The sequence below is a fragment of the Mustela putorius genome, unplaced genomic scaffold (assembly GCF_011764305.1).
Source record: "Mustela putorius furo isolate JIRA1106 unplaced genomic scaffold, ASM1176430v1.1 tig00003869_pilon_pilon_pilon, whole genome shotgun sequence".
Taxonomy (NCBI): Eukaryota; Metazoa; Chordata; class Mammalia; order Carnivora; family Mustelidae; genus Mustela; species Mustela putorius.
In genome coordinates, this window is record NW_025422021.1 from 36,105,193 (window position 1) to 36,114,534 (window position 9,342).

General features: G+C 44.0%; 1 long non-coding RNA gene across 1 annotated transcript; it reads right to left on the reverse strand.

The window, feature by feature from the left end:
- Positions 1-810: 810 nt before the first annotated feature.
- Positions 811-8,123, reverse strand: LOC106004198. Its single transcript, XR_001177111.2, has 4 exons — positions 7,996-8,123; positions 6,322-6,426; positions 3,816-3,907; positions 811-3,670 (listed from the first exon to the last, which is right to left on the reverse strand). It is a non-coding gene; the product is annotated as an uncharacterized LOC106004198 (long non-coding RNA).
- Positions 8,124-9,342: the final 1,219 nt, after the last annotated feature.

A 9,342-nucleotide genomic window follows, 5' to 3' on the forward strand; every position in this document is an offset into this window, starting at 1 on the left:
GTGTATCAGATAAGAGAACATCTCTATTTGACTTTTATAATAAGAAACTGGTCTGCCCTTGACTGCTATGAAAAATATACCCTCCTCCACCAAGACAAGCTCATCAGTAGGCTCCAGGTGGATGGTGGCAGATGGGGCTCTGCTGGGTAAGATGGGAGGGGGCACGTGCAGCAGAAAAGGCAAAAGTTCCAGAACATCCACTGGTCAGAAGCTACTTAGCTTTTGGTCTCAGAAATTCCTCTCAAGAAAATAAGGGTGATCTCTCAGGTTCATGCATCCTGGGCAGCTGTTATTAGGGAATGCTGGACTCAGGGGTGTAGTTAGAATTAGAAATAGAATTAGAATTCTAGTGGAATTCGAATTCGAATTCGAATTCTAGTTGGAATTCGAATTCGAAATCTAATTCTAGGTGGAATTAGAATTCTGGTGTGTGTTGGGGGGGATCCGGATATGCAGTGCTAGGAAAGGCACTGAAAAGACTCACCTATCACCTAGTAGGCTTCTCAGTTCCCACTAAAAGTTTGAAAAAATTTTAACAATTACAGAGCAAGCTGGATCCTTCAAACAAATGTGAGTTGCAAAATTTGCCCATGAAAAGTTTTTTTTTTTAATATATAAAAACTAAATCATACTTAATTATGCATTTTGCTCAGCAAATTTCCTGAATATAAAAGTGACATGAAGAGCACGTGGGCAGCTCAGTGGTAGCCTTTAATTCAGCTCTTGATCCCAGGGTTCTGGGATCGAGCCCCACATTGGGCTCCTCGCCCAGTGGGGAGCCTGCTTCTCCCTCTCCCTCTGCTTGCACTCCCCCTGTTTGTGCTTTCTCTCTCTCTCTGTCAAATAAATAAATAAAATCTAACAAAAAGTGGCACGAAATATAAAATTTAGCAATAATAAATGGGCACACATTTGATACTTATCAAAGTATTTGATACTTATTTGTACTGTTACTTTTTTCGTTCAAGAGTCAGTCCAGCCAGTACTGGATGTCTACACTGACTACAACCTTGGGTCTCCTTGGAGAGAGTCATCAGGGTGCTTTTCAAGTATTAATTTTTGTAATATAAATACTTCAGGGCTGATGAATATTTCAACTTTCATCCATCACTAGGATATTAGGATAAATCTGGCAATCAGATCTGCAGCAGAGGGGTACACGTGCAATGCAGAAAAGCAGGAGCAGAGAGAGAAGAAGGGTATCCTTGCCTCCAGTAACTTCTCACTTGGGAGCCTTCAGACAAAATCTCCTTCCTTCCCTTCCTTCTTTCCTTCTTTCCTGTTTGCTTGCTTCCTTTCTACTTCCTGCCTTGTATTTGCTTTTATTAACCTCCCTTCCATTTTCCTCAGTTGCCCTCCAGTGTATTGTTCGGAAGGGCAGAGGGCTTGAATCCCCTTGCTATTCCTCGCAGGGGACACACCCTGTCCTCTCTGGGCAGGAGCTGCATGGGCTCTTGGTGCTTCACCACTGGAAATTAACTGATACGACAAGGTCCTCAGAAAATCTGGGCAAAATAGAAAATCAAGCTAGACATAAATGCAGAATAAAGGGAGGAATGGGGATGTTTGGGCAGAGAGCCAGAGTTTCATCATTTGAGCAATTTCAGAAGGGAAATATGAGCGTATGAGCCAACTCCACCCCCCCCCCAACTCCCTGCACTGCCCTCTGCCTTCTGTCCCATCTTCCCTCTGCTAGTGTCTTCATAGAAGGACCTTATCCAGCAATATGGGATATCCACCCCAGTGTCTCATGGAGCCCTCAGAGAACCTTGGTAGGGCCTAAGGAAACTTCCAGAAATTCAGGGAATGTTGCCTTGTGTGGGTGGTATTTCTCTCCTCCTCCCTTTCCTTCCCTTCCAGGGACCTTCTCCTTCCTTCTCCTTCCTCCCTCCAGGGACTTTCCTGATTATGTAGACTCAGAGGAAATGGATCCTCTATGAGTCTATGCATTTGCTTTCACCACAAATCTCCATATCTGAAAGCTAGAAAATAGCGTCCGGGTCACCTTGACCAAGCTCCCTCTTTATATCCTGCACCCCACACTCACTGCATAAAGAGAAAAAAAAAATAGAATGACAGACTATTTAGGGCTGAATTTAAGTCCTCCTCTTGCCAGCCACTCTCGCACGCAATCCCGTACTGTAGGCACAAGTGGCTGAACCAGTACTTGGCTAATTGTGGAGACAATTAGCATTCGTTACTTGTTTTAATGAGCCAAGCGGATAATTGTTTCTGGCCAGAGCCACTGGGGACACGAACAATTGTCTGCGTTCCTAATTTCTGGGTTAAATCTATGCTAGTGGAGTGCTCCTATCGGAAGCAAGTCTGGCATTGATAAGACGTCCTATCCACCATCAAAACCTTCCAGACCTGAGATCCACGGTCACCCCTACCCTCCCCCCTTCCCTTGCATGGTGACTAGGTGCTCCTGTAGCTCCCAGTTCCCAGGAGGAGGGGACAGGGCACCTGTGCTGCAGGTATCTGGAGTGTGCAGTTCATCCTGGTCCCGCCCAGCTCCCCTCGAGCTGTCTTTGCCCCAGTCTTGCTTCCACCCAACACCTAACCAGGGCAAAAAGTCCAAGTCACTGGGGTTCCTCAGCATTCAGATGAAAACTCGTTCAATCCCATTTTCTTTTCAGTCTCTTGAGCTGTCGGACACCCCCAGGATAGACTGAATTCTGTTCTTGGGGCTCTGGGGCGTTTGACCCCCCATGGATTTGAGGAGGCAGTGATTCCCACTAGCAGCCCTGAGGAAATCCTTATTGTGAGCACACTGATATTTCTGAGTAAAGTTTGGTCAAGGTTATACATTTTGTGTTCTTTCATGCTGAAAAAATGTAAAAGGTTCAGAACAGGCTGCGCCCAAATATGACACTTTGGCATATGGATTATTTGAGGCAAAGGGGAGAGAAAATCAGCAGGCACAGGTAAAGCTCTTTACCGCCCCCTAAGGCCCCTAAGAAAAGTATGTACTTCCCCTCTTACAGAGGAAATTTACATTTATAAAGGAAATTTCCCTTAGCAAATACACCAGGAAGAGAGCTACCAGATGTGGTCTTTCACCTGAGAGGTCCTTATCTGCACAACAAGGCTCCTGGGATTTACTGGTTGTGCCTGTTTTCCCTTCCGTCTCTCACCCAGGCCAGAATTTGTCTCTTCCACCTCAAAGCCATGACCACCCTCACCCTTTCCTTTACCTCAAGATGCTGTGTAAATCTCTGTCATCTGAGAATGACCTTGGTCTCATATTTTTGTGAGACCTCATGAGTACGTACGTAATCAAAGTTGGAGTTTTTCCTCCTGATTAATCTGTCCTATGTCAACTTAATTCTTAAACTAGCTGCAGAATCTGAAAGGGTAGAAGGAAGTGTTTTCCTCCCCTACAGTTTCTAGGAAGCCAAAAATATCAAGTCCTTCTTTATTCAGTGGTTGGATTACTCAATTATGCCAAAAACTGAGAGAAGATTTGCTATGAATATTTTAAACTATTGAACTCTTTTTAGAAAGTTGGCTGGAGGACGGATGAATCAGGTACATGCGTGTGTGCATGTGTGCGTGTGTGTGCGCACACGGCAATGAGGGCAGGTGTATATCAGCTGCATCGTTTGTCCCTGTATCCAAACCCGCTCTTCGGACTTCATCTTGTTCTCCTTTCCTTCTCATCCGCAGCCTGAAAGTGGTGGGGAAACAAGGCTTTGCTCACTGCAATGTTTGTGTGTGATTAGTTGCCAACCCAATGAACTTTTCTAACACATCTATCTCCTGGAAATAGAAAACCTGGGAGAAATGGAGGTAAAGCTTTTGGAAACACTTACTGTGCACTGGGGGCATCACCACGATGTCTTACTTAACTCTCAAGGACACCTTGGATACAGGTGTTCACATTTTCTTTTCAAAGATGTGGGATCTGTGGATCAGAGAGGTTAAGTGATAGATCTAAGATCACATAGCTAATAGGTACAGGATTTGAATCCATGTAACTGTATACCATTATATGCAGAGCTCTGTCTACTCTAAAACCGGGACCCTGGGGCGCCTGGGTGGCTCAGTCAGTTAGGCATCTGCCTTTGGCTCAGGTCATGATCTCAAGGTCCTGGGATGAAGTCTTGCATCGGGCTCCCTGCTCAGTGGGGAGTCTGCTTCTCCCTCTCTCTCTCTGCTGCTTCCCCTGCTTGTGCTTTCTCTTGCTCTCTTACCTGCTCTCTGCCAAATAAACGCAATCTTAAAAAAATAAAATAAATAAAAGTAAAACAAGTAAAACCGGGACCCAGATGTCAGGGGGATCTTCTGGTCTTCCACCATTCCTGTAGTTTCCCAGGGGCTCCCCTCCCAAAGTCTCTGCTAAGTGTTTGTGAGTCTGTGTGAGCTGCTTCTGTTCCTTCCCTCAGACACACTGACGCAGTGCAGCTGCTTCAGTGGGGTAAGAGATCCACTTACACCAAGCACTTTGTGGGTTTAGCAATTTGACTAATAGTCAGGTTTGGGGGTGGGATCACAAGCCCACAGGCTGCAGCTCTTTCCTCCTCCCCCATCCTTCCCAATCCTGCCCCTCACTGTTCATCTGTTCATCTCACCCAGGCTCTGGATCCAGGAACCTTGTCCATGTTAGAGATGAGAATGTGCCAAGGAGTACTGGGTAGCCTTCCCTTGATGGGTTCCCAGACAGACTCAAAAGAAGGAAAACCATCCTGGCCTTGAGAAAAGCAACTAATGGGCCATTTGTCCAAACTGCCTAGTGTGCTCTCATCTATACCCTACAGCATAAGGTCCTGACCAAACTTTCCCTTTCCAGAGACTAGCTGTTCTAACTGGAGGTCAGGGATTGCTTTGCTTGGTGGAGCAAGTAGGATACAATGTTTGAGACATTTATATTAAAAATTCTTTGTTGTTTATCTGAAAATCAAATTCAGCTGGATATCCTATATTTTATACAGCAGTCCTAAGACAGAGGCATAAGAAGGGTAGTTTAATTTCATGGAGGTATTTTTCATGGAGGGTGGACTCAGAAATTCAGAATTTGGTTGTGCTGCATTGCATAACCATTGGGAGGGAAACAGATTTTTAAATCTTTTGAGTTTATTTCCCGTGGATTCATCGTTTAAAAAGTCTTAAAAATATGGTTGAACATGTCTCACTAATTGGAACTATGTCTATTACAATATCTGAGTACATTTTTAAGTGCTTGGATATTGTACTATACACATCAATCAAAATGAGAAAACTCCAAACCCAGGAAGTGCCCTGCAAGAAGGAGAAAAAGGTAAAGAAAAAAACAAAAAAAACAAATAGGGCGATTCTTAAGCTTGGAGCTCACCTCAGTTTCCCACACCCCACAAAGCAGACTTCTTACCTCCTGTGCCAGCCTACCTCCCCCACAGAGCAGCCCATCAGCTCCTGAAGTGAAAAATTGGAAACATACCTGTCCTGGGAATATACTCAGTATTTAAATGTTGCATGTGACTACACTAACTACATTAAGAAGGCTGATGCTTTGTAGACAAAATAGCCAACATCTAATGCATGGTAGTGATCAGCAAACTAGTAAATGGTACAAGCACTTGTGCTTCTGTTTCCAATTTCCTGATGCCAATGAATGGTGCTGGCCACACGCAGCTTGACCTTCACTTGCATTGCCTTTTCAGTTTCCAAAGCTAATGGTTTTTCCTATTAGGTTTATAAAAGTAATGCGCGCTCATTATTGAAAATATAGAATGTTCAAAAAACATGGGGCACCTGGCTGACTCACTCCGGGGAGTGCATGACTCTTGATCTCGGGGTTGTGAGTTTGAACCCTATGTTGGCTATAGAGATTACTTAAAATAAAATCTTTTTTCCTGAAAAAGATGTTTAAAAAAAACCCCACAGAATCTAGCTTGGTAAATAATATTTATATTCCTACTACTCAATACACTTTTAACCTCAGATGCCTTTCTTTCCAGTCTTTTTTAAGTGCTATTTTGTGTAGTGTGTACAATATTGTGTTCTTTTTTTTTTTTTCCACATTGCTTAGAACTCTTTTTAACCATGATCTTAAATAGCAACAGCATACTGGAAATAAAGTTAATGGTGAGATTAGCAAAGAAATGTATAACAACTTGTTAAAACAAGATAACATGCTCAAAATGGAGTCGCTTATGCTAAGCCCCACAACATGAAGCCGAAACTTAAGCCTCACGTCACCAAACTGAGACTTTTAATTATAGTTTTTTACTTTCCCAGAAATAGAATCTTAAGCCAGTCCATCAGGAATCGCCTGATCCGCACCAGCCAGATAGATAATCCACCATCCTTTAAAATGAAAGTGACCTTGGGATACCCAACCTGATTTTAGTGTCCAGCATAATTTCCTTGTTCTGAGTTGCTTCTGCGCAGTTCCTCAGAGCTCATTTCTGTCTGCTAGGTTGGATGTTGTCTGATTCATGGAACCTTGAATAAAATAGGAAATAGGCAATATGATTTTTATCTCCCTACTCTTGGAATGGGAATCTAGTTTCATTGCCTAAAAAAATAAGATAGCCACAAGTTCCTACTTATGCATAAATATCAATGTATAAATATGTTCAGAATAGTGTTCTTTATAATTTCAAAAGTATAAAATAAAAATCACCTAAAATGTTCAGCATTAAGGGGGTTGGGCTAAGTAAATTACAAAACATGTAAACAATCCTCTCAGAAAAGAATTATTCAGCCATCAGAAACAAAGATTATGAAGAACCCTTATCAATGTTAACTTTTGGTGTTTAGGTAATGTCTATGCCCCGCATGGGACATGAACCTGCCACTGAGATCAAGAGCTGCAAGGTAACTCTAGTGAGCCAGCCAGGGGCCCTGACTCGTGTTAATTTTTTAAAACCTGAATACCCAAATTTATGTAAGCAAGCATTTAGATTTTATATGCATATGAAAAGGGACTGGAGCCAAATTTAAGGATAATAATAGCCAAGCGATGAATTGGTAAGTGCTTTTCCTCATGGACTCTTTTAGATTCTGGGTTGTCTGATTTGCCTCTCTTATTTGTAGTAATCCTGCTTTTGTTTGTTTTCTCTGCTTCCCTTCTGGTTGTCAGGTGTAAGCATTAAATGGCCAGACCCCTGGAGTAGCACCCCAGACATCTCATTGTCATCCACATCAAGTACCCTACAAGCCTCAAACCCCCTGGAGAGGGCATTTTGCCAATTACAAAGCACTGTTTTTTCTTGGGCAAACTATTTAGTCCAGTTATCATTAGAAAATTTGTTTGCACAGACCTGGCTGTTGCAGCTCCTAAAATTGACTCTTGCTAATAGGACATGGAAAAAGGAGGAGTACAAACACTGGAGAATTGGAGATGAGCCCTCGCTTCTGCAGGTTCATCGCAGATGGAGGAGGGTGGCCCCTCCTCCAGCACATGCCCTTGGATGGAAGGCTCTGGGAAGACCCTTTTCATAAGGGAGATCAGCCCTCTTTTCTTTCCTATGCTTGCCATGTGGCTGTGAAGTATGTTAGTACTTCACAGTGGGGTGATGGAAACTAGCAAGCAGCCCAGAAGAGTGAAGATCCTCGTGGAGAGACCAAATGTATTGGAGATCCAGGGAGGGGTGGGTCAACAGGCCAAATTAATATATCCAGAATTGATATGAGCTAATATGATAATCAAGCTGATAATGAATTTGAGCGGGACATGAGTCAGTGTTTTAACATCACTGGGTTATTCCGGTCTTTGAGGCCCAGCCCAGAGGTCATGTTTTGCAGGTGGGAAGCCCGGGGCTCCCAAGTGGCCCTTTACCACATGGAACAGAAATGCAGACAAAGACTAGGAAGACAAGGCACAGTCCTGGAATCAGAGGTCCATCAGAGGGGACCAAATCCTGTGTAGGGCTTAGAGAGGGAATGCAGTTAGTAGAAAGAACCAGAGGGTGGGAACCTGAGAGGTGAGCCTTTGAATTCCAGTCCCCCATCCCCCACTGGCCCCATGGCAGCCAGCATAATCGCTCCCCTGCCCTGTCCGAAGCTTACTCAGTGGCACCAGCAGCCGTGGCTGCAGGCCCTTGACTGGGTCCTCCAGTTCCCATGCCCTTGACGGAGTGCAGAGGGTGGCACTTGCTTTGCTCCGTGAAAAGTGAGCAAAAGTGATACTCTAAGAGAAAGCTTTCTTGCTCTTTCCTCTTGGCCACGAGAACACCTCCACCCCCAAATCAGCTCCCCCCTCTGCTCCTGATTGTAGACAACATGGAACCACACCCAACTCTCTGCCAAGGCCTAGCTTGTGTGAGAAACGGAACTTTGTGGTTATAAGAGACCGATCTGGGTGTTATGCTGTTGCCAGAGACCTTTCTTAAAAATGCTATCCCCTTAAGCCCGTTTCTTCATCTCCAACAAAGCACTTAACAGACCTATTTCATGTGGCTCTTTTGAGAATTGAATGGACTGACGGTGGGAACACATTTGGCCGAAAAATGTGGAGACATAAAGGGTGACACTGTCCCCTGGACACTATGTTCTGGCAATTGAAAGAGAGGGCCAGTGGCCAGAGTTTTAACTGTTTCTGTTTTGTTTTCCCCCTGAATTGTAATTTCTCTCTCTCCTTGGAAAATATTGATCTAGAAATGAAACCCTTAAAACCCATGCAATTTTTTGATGTGTTGGAGAAATGCAATCTTCCTGAGGGAAAAGGCGGTCACTGTGGTTGAAATGGCCCTCTCTTTGCTAGCCTGAGACTGACCTCTCTCCAGCCAGAAATTGCACAAGACTTCCAGACCTTCCACCCAGATTTGTTTTTCCGCAAACAGCCAAGCTAAGAAAATCTGCATTGCATAGCCCTCTGGTTCTGCAAAGGACAGCTGAGGCTCCCTGTCTTATGAGAAGCACAAGGTTGTGCCCTCAAGACGTAACATGTGTGCCTGCACAGTGTTCACAGCTGGTGTCTCCCTGCCTGGCCCTTTGCTTTAGCATAGTTTAATCTTTCTTACCTGGTGCCTGCATGGGGGACCTTGTTTTAGGGCTGGGCTCTCCCCAGAAAGACATTGCTCCTACATCCTTCTTCCTAAACCCCAACCCAATCAGAGTCCAGGGACCAAAGTCTTTGCTCACGCCCCATTGCCCATCAACATCTCCACCTCCTTCCCTGGGTCTTGGGGATTCTCTTCAATCATAATTTCTGCCCAGGCAGAAATTCTGCCCATCCATTAGGAGGTGCACACTCTCCTGCATAACAATCTTTTCTAATCTCCAATAATATGTGATTTCTCTCAGCCATGAAAACTATTTAACTCTCACACTTCCTTTCAATAAATTTTATAATTATGGTCAAAAATTTGGAAATTAAAGAAAATTATAGAGGAAACAGTCAAACAGAAACATAAC